The 19,766-nt window shown below is 45.1% G+C and overlaps 1 long non-coding RNA gene and 1 pseudogene across 1 annotated transcript in view; one reads left to right on the plus strand and one right to left on the minus strand.

Annotated features, from left to right (window-relative positions):
- LOC141418802 (uncharacterized) overlaps positions 1-19,766 on the plus strand; it is a 42,541-nt gene that overhangs the window by 12,486 nt on the left and 10,289 nt on the right. The window lies entirely within an intron of this gene.
- On the minus strand, positions 15,665-16,485 carry LOC141418900 (E3 ubiquitin-protein ligase SIAH1-like; annotated as a pseudogene).

Consider the following 19,766-nt stretch of genomic DNA (forward strand, 5'->3'; position numbering starts at 1 on the left):
CTTTATCCACAGGTTGCAGCTCAGAGGTGTGAACAATGTATTAGATGAGACATTGTTGGATCCAAAGAAAGGTCTATGAGCCCTTGAGTCATCATACCCATCAGTATGTGTGTTTGGTGATATAGGAGATATAAGGGGCGGGGGGCTCCCAGCCTTCTGCTGAATGCAGGAAGTGATGTATATATACCAACACTGATGCGATGGCACAGGGTGCAGGTGAGTCTAGCAAATCTTCCCAGAGGTACACTTGGGAAGGCAGCTGAGTCAACACAGCCTGGGGATGGGGCCACCTGCAAACCTGGACATACATGGATAAGCAACAGTGATTTCCTATCAGGTGAGATGAGGGTGAGAAAATAAAAGTAGACAGAGGGAGTTCTTTTGTTTCACACTGATTTTTAAAATCCACAAAAGCAAGTGACAGAAGTGTGAGACAATCAGAGCAGTCTTTTCTGTGTGTGTATGTGGGGGTGTGTGTGTGGAGTACAAGGATAGGGCAGAGTTTCCTCAAGGCTTTTCACAAAGGATTTGCAATTGAAAAGAGCTGCGGTATGGGATTGTCCACTAAGATTTTACAATTGTCACTAGGAAAAGTCACATGGTGCCTGTGTCTCAGTAGCTTTTTTGCCCCTATATGCTAGCCTACCATAAAGGGTTAATTATATTTAAGTGTTGGGAGCACTTAGACAAATAGAATCTGTGTGCAGGTGTAAGCAGAAGTTTGAACTGAAGAAGAAGGGAGGGCAGAAACAGTGTACCCCTCTCCTATATGTACACCTGGGGTAGGAGGAATAATGGATAGTTTATGTCTCCCTGTGGGCCAGACTAGACTATGACTTGAGAGAAGAATCTGGCCCAAGACCAAAACAGTTTTGTTGTTGTTCATTAGGTGGAATTAACTCAAAATTTACTACTTTAGTGTGAATATGTCAGTGGTGTATAGTACATCTCCAGTGTTTGGTAACTACCACTTCCTCCTAGTGCTAAAACATTTTCATCACTCTTTCAGGAAATCCAACACCCACTAAGGAGTATTTTTCCAGTAGTAGCAAACAACAGTATTCGTCTTTTTCTCGGGCTGGGCCCCTGAATAGGTCATGGCAGTTGAGATTCTTGTGGGGAGACTGATAACCCACAAGTATATATTGCTTGTGTTACAGATCATTGTAATGTGCACTTGGTCTTTTATCTTCTGAAGAAAGAATGGGTAGTGAACATTTGTGACTGCTGTAATGTTGGAGCCACAGGCGAGAGTTACTGACTCTCCTGGGGACATAGTCAGTGAGGGCTCCTGTATCACCATAGCAGCAGAACTGGACCCTCAGATGTTCTCAAACACATATTAGGAATGAAGAAGGAAGACGGAAGTTAAAGCTAAAAGCTGTGTTCTGAAATCTCTATCTTGAATAGCTAGTAAGGAGAAGTACAAGGGATAGGTAAACAACCATTGTGTGAACATTGGAACGTTCCTTTGGCCTGCATGCTGAGTTTGACCTTCTGATGGACCTTTGTTTCCTACTGAGGTTACTGCATGAAGTGGGTTTGTTTGTGTGGTATATAATGCAAATGTGTGTCCTTCACACTTCCCTTTAAGCATATGGTCCTCATCTCTGGGAGCAGTGGCATCAACTGCTTGAGACACAGTGAGGCTATGATGTGGATTTGCCCCTGTGAGGAAACACCTGCTGTAACATTTTTCACAGGACAGTGAACAACTGTCTAGTGTCAAATGAAGTTGAACGACTTGAGTTTCCTTAAGTCTTCTGAAAAGGACCATAGTTTCCCCTTGGGTTCTCTTGATCTAAAGAGGTGTGGTCTAATTCACTTAGTTCATTTAACAAGAGACTGGCTGATTTACTTTTTGCCATTGACAATACATTTCCTTGGCAAACTCACATTCATCCTTTCTTCTTTTCTCATTCTTGTTTATATGTATTTTTTCTGAGGTGTTGAAGTCCTGTCCTAGTTTCTGCAATTCAGTTTTAGTGTTCAATAGTCTTATTTTTAACTAACTTTTATGATTGGAAGAAAAGAATTCTTCCCTGAATTAAAAACCCTGTCTTGACAGCTTTTACTGGCATGTGGTGGACCTGTGTGGAAATTTCGTCTGGGGCTCTCCCACAAGTCCCTGTAAAGATACACTTGTTGGGCCCCAGCCAGAAGGTGACAGAGGCACCAGACCAATGTCATATGGTAACTCCTATGTAGAATTCAGAGGAAACAGTCTTGAAGGAGAGGTTATAGCCTTTTTGCCAAAGACCCAGACACATCCATATATTGACTTCTCCACTGTCACTGTGTCTGCTGTGGTACGATAAAGCTGGGTGGTTTCAATGTTTGATGACGCATTGTCTCATGTCTCCACACAATCCATTTGTACCTGTAATCTCCTGTCCATCTCCTCGTGTGGTTTATAAGACAACTATGAGAAGTTCTCCATGACGGAAGCAAAAGAATAAGAATAAGAATAAGAAATTCAGTAAAGAAACAGAGCATTCTTCACAATGTATACAGCTATTTTTCCTCTAATGAAAAGCAGACATGCACTGATCTAGGATAGCTTGGTTGCAAAAAGATACCTTTCTTCTCCTTTTCCTTCTTCTTTTCCTCTTCTTCTTCCCCCTCTGGTTCTGGTTCTGGTTCTGCTTGTACTTCTGCTTCTGCTGCTTTTGTTGTTGTTGTTGTTGAGATGTGGTCACACTAGTTAGTCTGGGTGGATCTCAGTCATCGTTTGTAGTCCAGACTGGCCTTGAAGTCAAGTCCTTAGCCTCCCAAGTGCTGAGAATTTAGATGTGTTCCACGACACCCAGGTGTGCTTTAATAAATTGAAAGAGTGATCACCCATATCAGAAAGAGCAACCAGCTGCTCAGGGTTGAATAATATTCAAGCCTGGAATCTGTGTTCATGCACCTGGAGAACTAGTAGAAATTTGAGATCATTTGGTGCTGTGGTCTGCAGGGTTTTGTCTCCCTTTCCTCCTCTCCCCCAAAAGCCACATTTTGAAATCCTACCCAAGATTATGATATTAAGAATTTGGATACTTTTGACTTGACTGTAACATGGATGGGATTAGTGCCCTTATGAAACAGGACAAAGTGAGCATACTTGCCACTTGCACCCTGTATAGAAATAATGAGAATGTACCATCTATAAACAAAAGTGAAGGTTCACACCAGATTATGTTCAGTGTCCTGATGATAGATTTCCATTATCTAAATCTGTGAGGAACACATGGCTGTTTTTTATAAGCCACCCTGCTCAGATTATTCTGCTGTAGTTGCCCAGTGCACTGCAGAACTGGGATAGGAACAGAAGGCAGACTCACCTAGTTTCAGGTTAAGGAAATCTGAGACCTAAGAGTCACACATAGTCTATCCCCTACTATTGACTTTATTATTTGAAGCCAGTGCAAAGGCCCTATAACTGTACTAAGGAATGGAAAGAGAAACAAAAATATGCTCCTAGTGAGTACCTTACAAAAACCCTAACATCAAGTCACCTGTGTAGATAGAATTATGAAATGGAAGGCCAGGACGAAACAGGGTGCCAACAGCAGTGACTTCCTAAAACTCCAGAGTGGAGACATCACTCCATGTATATCTCTGATCTTCACTGAATACTGTTATTATAGAATGGACAATCTTTGTTCAAGAATGTCCTTAACCCTGTGTGACCCAAGCCTCCCTATAATCTCAGCAAGATCACAAAATCACCTTGGGGCACAGATGGGAGCAGAACTTGACTCAGTGGGAAAGAGCCCCATCCAGGTTGTCATTATGCTCACTGGGAAGACACCACACATACATCTCACTGGGGAGGAGACTTTTCTCAGAATAACTGGAGTCATACAGACCTTCTTTCTCTAAGCCTCAGGGGGCTGGGCTGTTACAAGAGTCCGGCTGGAAATAGCAGTTTTAGTGGAAGTGGATCTCACTATGGTGTGAATCTCATGTAGTGGTATGGGCACACCATGGACTCTGTGACTGACCAGGCACTCTCATATTACACATGCATTTGAGCCAAGCCCAGAAACTGAGGAGGAAAAGGGAGGGTCAATCTCCTCTGTCTTCATCCATCATCAACTGGGAGGGAAACTGAGTCATGTAGAAATTGTCTGGTTAAGTACATATTAGAAATATGTCCGAGAAAGCAAAACAAAGGTGAGGTTTTAATCTCAATTACCCCTTGGTCTGGATCACTGTGTAAGTGCTACTGATGTAGTGAAATGTTTCTTAGTGGCAGTCAGGCTCATCCTCAGGCTGAAGTCCAAAGATGTGTAAAAGTCCAGCATTGTGTGAGGCATGTTTGGATCTTGAGAAGTGACTGGGAACCCCAAAGCCCTGGTTCTTAATTGAGGCTGAGTAGATTAACAGAAACTGAGAAGCACTCCCTGTCTTCTGCTGGTACCAGGATATGTGGTAGCCAGCAACAATGAAATTACTGTTTAGGATGCTGGTCAGTCTGGCAGATGATCCAGAAGATGCAGTGAGGGAGGACAGCTGAGTCAGCACAGGCTGACACATAATCTGGAAAGAGATAACGATGATGAGTGGTAAAGCAGAGATAAAGTTAGAGCTGCTTGGACATCTTAGTCTGAGGGGAATGACTCAGCTTGGAGCCCTAACCCTAGACATGTGTGTCCTGACCTTACCTGAGCAGTGACAGATGATCTGGAGGAAAGAGGACACAGCTGCCGTCAACAATAGTGACAGAGGACCCATCTTTCCTTTCCCCTACATTGAGAGTGTTTGCGGGACTTTTCTGAGTGAACACACTTAATGTTCCCAGAGAAACCCATATAACATACCCTACACAGTCCCATACTGCTTTATTATTTTATGCTTTTCACTGATTGTATAAATGAGACTTTTATTTGCTCACCTCAAGGCTCAGTTTCATATAACTTATGCCAATCATATTGTTGGGGTACTTTAACTTGCAGCCCACCTAGCCTAAAAATCAGCTATAACTGGTATGACCCTTGGGTAACCTCGTGAAGAGGAAGATAGCCTTGAAACAGGGTTGTAAAACATGGTAAACTGTCAATTAAAAACTGTAACCTTGGACAGAGGTGTGAGGAATTGCCCATTAGAGCCATGCAAAAGTTCAGGACCGAGATGAAAGGCACCATGCAGAGATAAGCACCCATTCCTGCCTTTCTTTGTCTCCACTTGTAAATAAACTTTCCAAAACAGGACTCCCCTGCTGTTCTTATCTAATCCTTAGGTTTCTATTCCACTACTAGCCTCTAATTTATGGGAGAACACATTCCTTGTAACCTGATAAGTAAACCTCTGGTGTTTCCCCAGTTCCCAATAAATAATATTACCCCACCACCAGGATGTGGGCAAGATCAGGAAAATGTGACCCCAGGGGCATGAGGAATTCCTATGTGACAATGACTGATGCTTTAAAGAGTATAAGATCTGCTTAAACTTTTCTCTCAGGGTCCTTGTTGAAACCTGCTGTGTCAGGCAGATGCTTGGACCCTAGCTAGCTAGAAAATAAACCTTGCCTTATGACTTCCTTTGTCTCGAGTGTCCTTTGTCCTCTCACAGGGTGGCCGGCCTCGTACCCTAACAGGTGGAGGCCCCAGCAAGATCGGCCCCTCCCTGAGAGGAACAAACAGCCTCCAATACCAAGGTTTAATTGGGAAAGACCACAGAAGGAGGATTGGCCACCTCTGTTTGGAGGGACCTGGGGTCCCCATCTGAATTTGGTTGGGAATTCTCATTGAGTGGAGGGAAAGGGTTACAGCCCTGGAGGTTTCACTATTGGAAGTTGTGGGAAACATCCCCGACAGTCAGGAGCTGCACCGACGTCCTCAGTGGACGCCATTTGGGCGGTCTTTGGGTAAGGATCCTGAATCTGGTGTGAATGGAAATGCGCCTGTGAGAGTAGTCTGGTTGACCGGCCATTACTTGTGTATGTTGGAGAGTCCTGTGCGAATTTGTTTGTCTGCTGGAATTGTCTCTTTTGTTCTTTGTTGTCTCCTTTGTCCATCTCTTCTGATCATCATGGGACAGGCTCAGGTAACTCTTAAGACCCTTCTTCTGAGTCACTTTTCAGAAATCCGTGCTAAGGGACACAATTATGGTGTGGAAATTAAGAAAGGTAAGTTTGATGCCCTTTGCTCAGTGGAATGGCCAACCTTTAATGTAGGCTGGCCTCCTCAGGGTACCTTCTCTTTGGACACAATTAAGAAGGTCCGCGATGTCATTAATAAACCTGGTCTTCATGGCCACCCTGATCAATATCCCTACATCCTTATGTGGCAGACTTTAGTAGAGGACCCCCCTTCCTGGCTGCGGCTGTTTATCCATGAGGCACCTATAGACCGGCCCACAATACTGGCCATGTTGGAGAATGCCCCCACTCCTGTTAATTCCCCTAAGAAGCCTATTCTGCAGGAAGAACAGAGTTCCCACCCATCCTTGATAGACTTAGATTTTGAGGCAAGCCCCCTGCAGTATGCCGCTGCTGCGTTGCTCCAGCCAGAGGCAGCTGCCCCCCCTGAACCTCCCCATTCATCAGCTTCCCCGTCTGCACCCCCTGCCCCAGTCTCCAGACTGGCGAGGGGACTCAGGCCCCGTAGGCAGCGCGAAGAAATTCTGGAGGAGGAGCCCTCCTCCACTTCCACTGCCCCCCCATCCTCCCTGTGCGGGCTCTGGGCAGTGCTGGTCCCAATGGGGGATGCATCTATCAGTATTGGCCCTTTTCAAGTAGTGACCTGTACAACTGGAAAGCCCAGAATCCTCCTTTTTCTGAGGATCCTAGAGGCCTGACTGATCTGTTCAAGTCCATTTTACATGCTCACAGTCCTACATGGGATGACTGTCAGCAGCTCCTTAAGACTCTGTTCACCACTGAGGAACGAGAGTGGATTCTCACTGAAGCTAGAAAGAATGTCCACAGTGACAATGGACAACGGACTATCCTGCCAAACCTGATTGATGACTGTTTTCCCTTAAACAGACTCGACTGGGACTATGGGAATGCAGAAGGTAGGGAGCATCTCCAGGTCTACCACCAGACTCTTATGGCAGGCCTCTGTGTGGCAGCTCGCCGCCCTACCAATCTGGCTAAGGTAAAGACAGTAGTGTAGGGGGAGAATGAAAGCCCGGCCACATTCTTTGAGCGCCTTTACGATGCATACAGACAGTATACCCCCCTAGATCCACTAGCAGAGGTGAATCAGTCAGCCATGATAATGTCCTTCATAAATCAGGCTGCCCCCAATATTAGGAAGAAACTATATAAGCAGGAAGGACTTGGGGAAATGGCTATCCAGGATCTGATGAAAGTAGCCAAAAAAGTTTTTAACACCTGAGAAACCCTGGAAGAGCGAGAGGATAGAATCAGGAAAGAAAATCAGGAACTACAAGAAAGGATTCAGAGGGAGGACAGGGAACACCAGAGTAAGGAAAACAAGAAACAGCAGAAGGAAATGGCTAAACTATTGCTAGCAAGGGTCCAAGGTTTGGCTGGACAAGACTCTGGACGGACTGGCCCCCCCATCCCCAAAGAGATCAGCCCCAGTTAGGCCAGGGACAGTGTGCCTATTGTAAGGAATATGGACACTGGAAGAGAGAATGTCCCAAGCTCCAGGGTCGCTTGAGGCCAAATAGCAGGCCCAACAATGACACCTGGGTCCTGTTAACTGAATTGGACAATGACTAGAGGGGACGGGGCTCAGAACCCCTCCCCGAGTCTTGGGTAGCCATATATGTGGAGGGGAAGCCCGTGAGATGCATGGTGGACACAGGGGCTCAATATTCAGTTCTACATAAACCTACTGGGCCACTGTCTCAGAAAATTAGTCTCGTGCAAGGAGCCACTGGATGCAAGGCATATCAATGGACTAGCAACCATCAGGTGGATTTGGATTGGCATCAGGTGATCCATTCCTTTTTGGTCATTCCTGAATGCCCTGCCCCCCTTCTGGGACGTTATCTGCTAACTAAGGTGAGGGCTCACATTCACTTTGAGCTGGATGGAATCAAATTGATGGATGGACGAGGACAGCCCCTCCAAGTCTTGACTGTGTCTCTCGAGGATGAACATCGCTTGTTCTCCTTGCGGGACCCTCCCCCAAAACCTATTGAGTGGTCCCCTGAAATGACTTATTGTATTCAAACCTTCCCTCAGGCTTGGGCAGAAATAACAGGTGTGGGGCTTGTGAAACATCGAACACCGGTAATGGTAGAAATCAAGGCTTCGGCTCAGCCCATCCGATTCTGTCAGTATCCCATGTCTTCTGAGGCACAGAGGGGGATTGCCCCTCTCATTAACCGTCTCCTGGAGGCCGGAATATTACGGCCCTGCCGTTCTGCTTGGAACACTCCACTCCTCCCCATTAAGAAACCCGGGGGAAGAGACTATAGGCCAGTCCAAGATTTAAGGGAAGTAAAGAAGAGGTTCGAGGACATCCACCCCACAGTCCCCAACCCCTATACCTTGCTAAGCCATTTGCCCTCTTCCCATGTTTGGTATACCACTTTGGACTTGAAAGATGCTTTTTTTAACATAGCCCTGGCACCCAACAGTCAACAAATTTTTGCCTTCGAATGGCATGATGGAAATATGGGAACCCCCGGACAGTTAACATGGACTGACTCCCACAGGGTTTCAAAAACTCCCCTGCTCTGTTCCGTGAGGCTCTTAATCAGGATCTGGACTCATATCGCCGGAGCCACAGTTCCATCACACTTTTGCAGTATGTAGATGACTTGCTCTGGCAGCTGCATCTGAAGCTGAATGCCGGCAAGCCACTGGAGACCTCCTCCAGGAGCTGGGGAAATTGGGCTATCAGGCCAGTGCAAAGAAGGCCCAAATTTGTAGACAAACAGTCACCTACCTGGGGTATGAGCTAAAAGAGGGAACCAGATGGTTAACGAATGCTATGAAAGAAACTATTCTCAGACTCCCTGTCCCCACCTCAGCTCGAGAAGTTCGTGAGTTCCTGGAGATGGCAGGCTACTGCCGGCTGTGGATATTGGGGTATGCTGAACTGGCAAAACCCTTATTCAAGGCAACTAAAGATAAGGCCCCATGGGCCTGGGGACCAGATCAACAGAAGGCCTTTGAGGAGCTCAAGACCGCCCTCCTAAGAGCTCCAGCCCTGGCACTGCCAGACCCTCTAAAGCCCTTCACCCTCTTTGTAGACGAAAGGGGAATAGCGAAAGGTGTACTAACGCAGTGCCTAGTGCCCTGGAAGCGTCCAGTTGCTTATCTATCCAAAAGGTTGGACCCAGTTGCAGCAGGCTGGCCCCCATGCCTGCAGATCATAGCAACAGTTGCCCTAATTGTAAAGGACGCTGATAAGCTCACATTTGGGCAACATCTGAAGGTGGTAACCCCTAATGCAGTAGAGGGGGTCCTAAAGCACCCTCCAAGTAGATGGATGACCAACGCCCAACTGACTCATTACCAAGGGCTCTTGCTGGATGCCCCCTGAATCCTCTTCTCTGAACCAGTCTCTCTTAAAATGGCCACCTTGATGCCAAATCTGGACCTGGAAGCCCCCCTACATGACTGTCAAGAGATCATAGCTGAAATCCTCCAAGTGCGCCCCGATTTTCAGGACCTAGCCCTACCCAACAGCGAGCTGGTATGGTATACAGATGGGAGTAGCTTTGTCTCGGATGGGGTACGTAAGGCGGGGGCAGTAGTGGTGGATCAATGTGGGAAAATAATTTGGAGTGCCCTGTTGCCCCCGCGGACCTCAGCCCAGAAGGCCGAACTGATAGTGCTGGCAGAGGCACTCGAGCGGGCTAAGGGAAAACGGGTGACTGTTTATACCGACAGCCGCTACGTTTTCGGCACCGTCCATATACATGGCGCCATCTACTGGGAAAGGGGTTTCATTACAGTGGAAGGAAAGGAGCTACTTAACCTCCCGGAGATCCACAGATTACTGATTGCAGTGCAGAAACCCCAGGCTGCGGCGATAGTACACGTTCCTGGTCACCAGTCTTCCCAGACTCTGGAAGCTATGGGGAACCGGCAAGCGGACGAAGTGGCCCGAAACGCTGCTTTGGCCTCCACGACCCTAGTGCTGACCTTACCCATGCTCGAGCTTCCACGCTTACCACCACGACCCGAGTACACCCCGGAAGACAGACAGTGGATCCAAGGTCACCGATGCTCAGAGTCCAACCAGCAAGGCTGGTATCATGATGACGAAGGGCGACTGATCCTTCCTGAAAAGTTAGGACTGTTTCTCCTCTCCAACCTACGTCGAGCCAACCATTTAGGCAAGAAAAAACTACTTGCCCTCCTCCAGTCAGCCTGCCTCTGGTTCCCACACCAAACAGCCCAGATTCAAAGGATTGTGGACCAATGTGCCAGGTGTCAGGCTATGAAACTCAGCAAAAAGGGACTCCTACATACAGGTACACAGGTACGGGGGAGGGCAGCGGGACAGAGCTGGGAAGTGGATTTCACTGAGGTGAAGCCGGGAAGGTATGGGCATAGGTATTTGTTGGTTCTGATAGACACTTTCTCAGGCTGGGTGGAGGCTTTTCCTACAAAACGAGAGACTGCTCAGGTTGTAGCTAAGGTTTTGCTGGAGGAAATCATACCCATATATGGCAGCCCCGAAACTCTAGGCTCTGATAATGGTCCAGCTTTCATCAGTAACGTCCTACAAGGGCTGGCCCGGGCAGTGGGGACTAATTGGAAACTACATTGTGAATATAACCCCCAGAGCTCAGGGCAGGTAGAAAGAATGAATCAGACCCTAAAGGAGACCTTATCTAAATTAGCCATCGAGACTGGCGGAGACTGGGTGGCCCTCCTACCCTATGCCATCTTCCGGGTTCAAAATTCACCATATGTACATGGATTGACACCTTTTGAAATTCTATATGGGGCTCTGCCCCCATTGTTTTCCGAACTCTACCGGGCCAAGACCCCAGTATGGCCCCAAATTACTTGGCTAGCATAAAGGCCCTACAGGAGGTCCAACAAGAGATCTGGCCTTTAATGCACTCCTTGTATGAGACCAAAGATGCATCAAACCCGGAACATGGCATCATCCCAGGGGATTGGGTATGGGTAAAGAGACACAGAGCCCGCACTTTAGAAGAAAGATGGAAGGGCCCTTACATGGTCATTCTGGTTACCCCCACTGCTCTTAAGGTTGACGGCGTCAGGCCTTGGGTCCATCACTCCCACGTGCGTCAAGCCAGTCAGCAAGAACAGGAAGAGGCTAGAGAGTGGATCTCACGGCGACACCCCAATAATCCGTTAAAACTGAAGCTCATCCGGCCCAGGAGACGTACAGAGCAACTCTCCACACAACTCTCAACGCCTCCCCTACAGTGACCTCCGGACCAGGACAGACCCCAAGGCCCATTAGCCAGCAAGATGATAAAATTCCTCCTGCGCATTCTAAGCCTTCTGTGTCTATGCTGGGTGGGACCTGCCCAGAACCCTAATCCCCACCAGCCCTACCACCTCACCTGGGTGGTCATAGATACATCCACAGGGGAGATTCTCACTCAGACCTCCAAGGTGACCCCTCCCAACATCTGGTTCCCTGATTTAACCTTTGATCTGACAAACTGGTGGCCCGTGCGGGGATTCGGAAGGATAACTTTTACGTCTGTCCAGGACACCTAAAAGGTAAAAGTAATAGTGCGGGGGGCATCGAATTTTTTTTGCACTTCCTGGTCCTGTGTGTCCACTGGCAACATCTGGTGGCCACCCCCTGAGAAAACAGACCTAATTACCGTGTCTACGGGCTGTATAACAGAACAAAGAAGCTGCTGGAGGCCCTGCTGTGACCTTGTAAAAATCAAATTTACAGAAAAAGGTAAAGCTGACACTCAATGGATATCAGGCTTCATCTGGGAAATTCGCTGCTATGACCCAATGAGGCTCGGGTCCAAGACCAGGGAGCCCTATTTACCATCCAGCTCACACAGCAAACAGCCCCTACTCGGGCGATAGACCCCAATAAAGTACTTAAGCCACACTATGTTGACCCGCCTCCCCGACCTCACACAACCCTGGTCCCTTCCCGACCTCACTCAAATGCTAGTATTACAACTCCAGGACCGCTAGGAACTGGCACTTCCCTGGGAAGGCCCAGCCCCACGACCAGGTCTATGGACCCCCATTGGAATTTGGTAAATGCCGCATTCCTAACATTAAACCACACCAGCCCTAATATGACTACCTCCTGCTGGCTGTGCTATGATGTGAGGCCCCCAATCTATGAGGCAATAGGACTAAATGCCGCCTACAATGTCTCGACTAGTGAAAACCTCACTCAATGTTCCTGGGGAAACCGTAAGAGGGGTCTGACCATACAACAAGTGAGCAGCCAAGGAACCTGCTTAGGGAAGGTGCCAGCGGGAAAACAGGACCTATGTGCTGTTTTAGATACCAACCCCACCTGGGACAATGGTATTAAGTGGGTAATTCCAAAAGACAATGGATGTTGGATATGCTCACAGTCTGGGCTCACCCCTTGCCTATCGGCTAATGTCTTTAATGGCTCTAAGGAATTCTGTGTCCTAGACTGTGCTGCCCCACATCATCTATCATTCTGAGGAGAGCCTATATTCACACTGGAATACAGGAACAGGTGAAAGAAAAAAGAGAGAGCCTATTTCTGCATTAACCATTGCTATCCTACTTAGCCTAGGAGTGGCTGGAGCAGAAACCAGCAGAGCTTCCCTGGCTACTCAACATAGCGGGATGTCCTCGCTGCGCACGGCCATAGACGAGGATATAGAGAGAATAGAAGCCTACATTAGTCACCTAGAAAAATCCCTTACCTCCCTATTTGAGGTAGTACTTCAGAACAGACGGGGGCTAGAGTTATTGTTCCTTCAGCAGGGGGGAATATGTGCCGCCTTAGGGGAGGAATGTTGTTTCTATGCTGATCATTCGGGAGTAGTTAGGGAGTCTATGTCTAAAGTGAGGGAAGGACTGGCAAAAAGGAAGTGGGAAAGAGAAGCCCAAGAAGGTTGGTTCGAAGCTTGGTTCAGTAGGTCCCCCTGGTTTACTACCTTGGTCTCCACCCTGGTGGGTCCCTTGGTTATACTGCTGCTTATCCTAACTTTCGGCCCATGCATTCTGAATAAGCTAGTGAACTTTGTAAAAGATCGAGTTAGTACAGTCCAACTCATGGTCCTGAGACAGCAATATGAGGGGCTACCTAGCCCTGAAAATGTTTACGCATATCATCCAAATGAGCATGATTCCTCATTATGAACATCTAAAGGGGGGAATGTTGGGGTACTTTAATTTGCAGCCCACCTAGCCTAAAAATCAGCTATAAGTGGCATGACCCTTGGGTAACCTCGTGAAGAGGAAGATAGCCTTGAAACAGGGTTGTAAAACATGGTAAACTGTCAATTAAAAGCTGTAACCTTGGACAGAGGTGTGAGGAATTGCCCATTAGAGCCATGCAAAAGTTCAGGACCGAGATGAAAGGCACCATGCAGAGATAAGCACCCATTCCTGCCTTTCTTTGTCTCCACTTGTAAATAAACTTTCCAAAACAGGACTCCCCTGCTGTTCTTATCTAATCCTTAGGTTTCTATTCCACTACTAGCCTCTAATTTATGGGAGAACACATTCATTGTAACCTGATAAGTAAACCTCTGGTGTTTCCCCAGTTCCCAATAAATAATATTACCCCACCACCAGGATGTGGGCAAGATCAGGAAAATGTGACCCCAGGGGCATGAGGAATTCCTATGTGACAATGATTGATGCTTTAAAGAGTATAAGACCTGCTTAAACTTTTCTCTCAGGGTCCTTGTTGAAACCTGCTGTGTCAGGCAGATGCTTGGACCCTAGCTAGCTAGAAAATAAACCTTGCCTTATGACTTCCTTTGTCTCGAGTGTCGTTTGTCCTCTCAGAGGGTGGCTGGCCTTGTACCCTAACAATATCTGTGTTTTTTCTGGGACTTGTAATTTCCAAGAAAAAACTCACTAGAATTCAGTAACACAGTGATGTTAAAAAATTGTCCTCAAACCGAGGGTCATGTCCAGACATGCTCACTGCCTGGAAATGTAGAATCTTCTGAGAAAATGTCTGTATTGTTCAGGTGCCATTATAATGTTCATTTACTAAGGTAGAAATAGGCTGAGCAGGTTTTTTGGTCTGTTTGAACTGCTATAACCTAATTCCCACTATTGGGTGGATTATAAATGACAGAAATTCATTTCTCATAGTTTGCAGTCTGGGGAATCCCAGAATCAGCAAATTTGTGTCTGCCAAGGGCCACAGATAATCTCTACCATGTGGCCCTATATGCTAAAGGGTTGAAGGATCTCCCAGGAGCCTCTTTCATTCTTGAGGGCACTGCAGCCTCTCATCTAATCACAACAGCTGGGTAGTCCTGAGCTCTGACCCCTAATTGACTAACTTGCAGTACAAAAGAAACCAAAGAGAACATCCTGGCTTCTGTTGGTACCAGTGTATGGCACAGCTAGCAACATTAATGTCACCCTCAGGGTACAGGTGAGTCTGGCAGAACATCTTGGAGATGCAGATATGTAGGGTGACAAGTCAGCACAAACTGGGAGAGGAAACCTGAAGCCACACACACATGTGATCCATGGAGAGAAAATGAACAAATTAAAAAAAGCCATAATAACACTTCACATTGTTTTTTGCTAATTTGCCAGATAATCTTTTTAATGAGAATTATAAAAGACCGAAACATTTCTTGCAAACTGCTTTTTTAAACAAATGATTTGCTTTAAATTACAAATACTGTGTATGACGATGCCTTCTTTTGCAAAACCAATAAACACAGGAACAAATTTTAAACACGTGATTTGTCCAAGATATTTTGGAAAAGAAAAAAAAAGCCTGATTTTTTTTCCAGTTATTTGTATAAATGAGAATGTATTCCCTGACCTTTCAGAGAGTAAGCCTGAAAGCATGACTGGATGAGAAGGAGTGAGATGGTGAGAGGGAGACACACTGAGAAGACCATCTTACAGCTTCAAATATTCAAATAGCTTGATAATTGTTCTGATGTTACCATTCTTTTCTGGAACCGTATCTTCACAAAATAGCTAAATTTAAAGTATTTCTAATGAACTGATTAATGAGGGAAAAGAAAATACATACTGAACACAAACTTTGGCATAAACAGTTACGCATATCAAAAGACTAACTTTAAAAAGGTACAAAAAAGTGAGATAAAACCTGAATTACAGAAAAGTCAAATTTATTTAATGAAAAACTAAAATAAAAATTAGCAAACACACACACACACACCCCTCAAAAAAAAATCCCAGCAGCACTAGGTATTGACTCACAAAGGGGAAAGCAGTGGTCAGAAACCACTCAGATGGCTTGTCAGTTAAAGGAAAAAACACGCACACATACACACGCACAATCAATCTACAACAAACACAGAATTCAGAATTATTTTACAATGCTTCCTTTCTTCATACAAAAGATTCCCATCATGGGGGAATATATATATATTTTTCTCAGAGGTTTACTGTTGACTTAGTTTTAAATATATTAGTGTTACTACATGCAACTGTTTCCTGTGTTTAACAGCCTTTCCTTTTATTTACCTTCATGTGTCTAGCTTCTACCTACCAAGAATTTCAGGTTGGCAGGCAGATGGGTGTCTTATTCTCTCTTAAATTGAATGCAACAGTTTTAAACTAACTGGCCAGAAAATGTTTGATTTTCATTTCAAAACATGGAAATAGTTACATTGATGCCTAAATTGCCATTTTCTGCAAAAAGCTGTGCAATGCTGGTGTCAAAGACTAGGCAGTCACTATTCATAATGGCTGTTGCAATTCCCTCATGAATAGATCGAGGAGTCGCTTCCCAAGTCAATCGCCACCTATGACCATTTAGCTCAAGTCCATAAGCAAAATTTTCAGCTTGCTTGCCTGTTCCTATCAGCTGTACGATTGCGAAGAACTGCTGATGACCATCGTATTTTTCCTGTTTCTCCAAAACTAACATGAAGTGAAAGCCAAAACAGGACTGCATCATCACCCAGTCTATAGCACAAGGATGATTAATGTCTGTGGCAAGGAAAACTGTATCCTCCCACTGTAGGGTTGTAATGGACTTGTGCTGATGCATCAGATGGGGCATCACAGCATCCAAAGAGCCTTGCCATTTACAGGAAGCAACAGGGCATGGACAGGAGTTCATGGTCTGCTTTCTCTGTGTGTGGAAGAGTTATTTCACATGCAGAAGGAAGAGTACTGAATTGGCCCCTTTCTCCACAGCCAAGTTGTGAATGGATCCTAACAAGTTGGACAACATGTGAGTTTTGGGCGACAGTTGCTACAAAGGAGATGACCGCTCTGACACTGGAGAATGGGTGGTAACACATAGTCAAAGCAGACAGGACACCAAAAAGACTCGCCAAGTCACTGTTGGATGCAGTTGTGCCAGTCAAGGCAGGTACCCTCTGGGATGGTGGACACTTGGAGGTACCAGTAGGTATGCTGTAGCAGTCTGACGGCTCCATGTGGGCCGAACACCCGGACCTCCACAACAAAGGCCGGCACAAGGGCTCAGGGCACGCTGGGCACCTAACTGACCAGGCCCGCCTCCGGGTCACGGGGACCAGGCCGCCTTTGAGCCGTCCCCACCCAAGGCCCACGTGGCTGCAGACCCTGCCACGGGGACTTGGACCAGGCCCCGGGAGCCTCACATAGGTTTAAATCAAAGGATCATTGCCAGCTCTGTACTGACACCTTGCCCTTGAGACCTGTTCTTACCTGTGCAGTAAGAGAGGACCACCAGGAGGAGAGGAATCCAAACAATACAAAGCTCCTTTAGCCCCACAGTGAGGCTAATCTGCCCCCTGCCTTCTTTTCTTTCCCACCCTCTGCAGAGAAGGAGCTGCTCATGAAAATGTATTTGCAACGTAACTCTGCTAGCTCCTCCTTGGGGTGAGGTGTTGGAGTTCAGCTCACACTGCAGATTGAGGAGGATAAAAATTTGCTTTACCTCTTGGGGGAGCTCTGAGACTACTATACAGAACTCCTTGCTGAAGGGATTCTGTCAGGCCACAGAGGACACTGCTGTTGATTCTGCATCAGTGAGCACTGTCCCTAGTCCTCAGGGCAGGCCACGTTTAGTGAATGGTCTGCAGTGAGGGGTGACCACATAGGTCCCCTGGTAGTCACAGGGCATATCTTCTCAGACCCAGGAACTTAAGAGTTCAGCTGGTTTCTGCAATTCAGAAGGTCCAGGTCTTTATCCATCCATCATCCATGATTTGAACCTTGTTTGTTCATTCCATCTTGTGTAACATGGTTACTGTGGATTTTTTTCTCTCACAAGAAGTCTTGGTCTAGGTGTGTTGCAAATTTGATCATACAGAAATTTAAAATTGTGGAATGTATTGGTATACTTTTTTTTCAGAAAGTTAAATGGGTTTGGGGTTTTTGTTGAGTGACCTAGAACAAGCTAAACAAGATTCTGTGCTCAATCTCTAGTACCTAAAATGGAAAGAAATCATGAAAGAAAGACAGAAGGAAAAATGATGGAAGGAATTAAGAATAAGAAACAAAAGACAGAAAGGAAGAAACAGTACAGGAAAAGCTAAATGACTTTTGGTGCCATTTTGTGAGTCATGGTTCAGCTGGGTTAAAAAGCATTCCTGCTCAGTCATAGGAAACTGTGGAATTGAATGTAAAATAATAAACTTAGTCTTAATCCTCAACAGATAGTGGTTCAGCAATGTTTCAAAGGTCCATTAACAGTTTAAATTTTTTCAAATAGATTTAGAATACTTTAGCAATTTCTAAAGTCAGATCCTACAGAATGGGTATTAGCATATGTAGTATGGCCAAATTTATATTATAAAGTGACATTTAGCTTCCTACATTGTAATTCACTGTATATTTTATTACGTTTCCCTCATGGTTTTGTTGTGAGCATTGTTTTATTTTCTGTTAGAATATATGAGTCATAAGGGGGATACCATGTGATATTTACATTTGTGCTAACAATACATCTTAATGAAATTCATTCCCTCCCTTGTACTTCCTCATGCCTGCTGCTCCCTTTTTTAGAAATATTTCAACAGGTTTCATCATTCTATTTCCATTCATGCACACAAAACACACTCGCCATATTCTCCCTCAGTCACCTTTTCCTTTTTTTCTTCTCATCCCCCACTGGTTCCTGCTCCCAGAAAGCATCTGTTTCACTGTCTTATCTTTTTTCATTTTTTATGTGAATATTGATAGCACAAGGGGGTTTTGCCTTGGCATTTCAGGCATGTATATTTCATGTGTTAGTCAGATTAACCCCCCTGCAATTACTTAATCTCTATCTATCGCTCTGCTCTCCCATAATTCAACACCTTAAAATGCTTTACATTATATTATTTCATACATAATTGGAATGTGTCAATATTTTTCACTCTCTAGCATTCTCTTTCCTTCTTCTGCCTCCTGTAGTCCTCTCAGTCAAACCAAATAAAACAATATTGTTTTCTCTCTTTCTGTCTCTCACTATGTATATGCCTATGTATAAATGCATAATTATGTGTACATAAGTTGACATATTTATTTGTACATACATGTATCTTATAGGTCTAGCTTCTACTTATGAGGGAAATCAAGCAGTCTTTGACCATTTGAGCCTGGCTTGTTTCACTTAATATGATGTTCTCCAGTTTTGTCCATTTACCTACAAACAATATAATTTCATTCTTCTTTAAGGTTGAATGATACTCCACTGGAGATATATATATATATATATATATATATATATATATATATAAAGTTTTCTTCATCCATTCTTCAGTTGTGGGGCACCCAGGCTGTTTCCAAAACTTGGTTATTTGAATACTGCTGCAATAAACTTGAGTGTGCAAGTAATTCTACCATACCTGGAGCATATTTCTTCAGTTATATGAAGCCTTAGTATGGCTTGATTGTCATATGGTAATTCTGATATCAGACTAGATTGTTTTTCCCTGGGTTCATGTCCTTGCACAGTCAATGGATGAAGGTGCTGGACAAGAAGTTAGGAGTTAAAGCAAATTCACTCCACAGAACAAAAGTTTATTGAAAGGAGAGTAAAGCACCATGATATTTGGACTTCATGAAAGAACTAAGCCAAATAATGGCTGAAGTCTAGGAAATGACATGAGCATTAACCTGCATAGTTCAACTATCCTTTCTTGAAACTGTATTTGTGATTGGATGGCACAGAGTCAGTTTTTGGCCAAACTCAGCCACCTGTCTGTACCTTTGCTTATGTAACTGAGCATCCAGGAAGGTCTGGTCAGTTCTCCCTGGCCTTGAGGCCCAGATCTTACAGCTGCATTTTGTTATTCTGGTAAGAGGCTTGTTATTTTCGTGAGGAACCTATTGTTTCTCATGCCCCTTTTACAAGTCTGTTTCTAAAGTGCTTCTCTCATCCAAAATTAAGTCACCTCTTCATTGCTTGCCCTATAGTTCTATTTTCAGTTTTCTGAGGGACCTCCATTCTGCTTTCCATAGTGGTTGCACTACTTTACATTCCTACCAACAGTGTGTAAGTATTTGTTTTCCCAATATCCTCACATGCTTTTGTTGTTGTTTTACTGATAATACCCATTCTTACTGGGGTGTGGGGGAATCTCAGTGTCCTTTTCACTTGCATTTCCTATGGCCAAAGACGTAGAGCATTTTTCATGTGTTTGTTGGTCATTTGCACTTTTTTTTGAGAATTGTCTATTCAGTTCATAAAACCATGTTTTTAATGGGTTGTTAATTCTTTATGGTGTTAGTTTTTTGAGCTTCATGG

The sequence above is a fragment of the Castor canadensis genome, chromosome 18 (genome assembly GCF_047511655.1).
Source record: "Castor canadensis chromosome 18, mCasCan1.hap1v2, whole genome shotgun sequence".
NCBI lineage: Eukaryota > Metazoa > Chordata > Mammalia > Rodentia > Castoridae > Castor > Castor canadensis.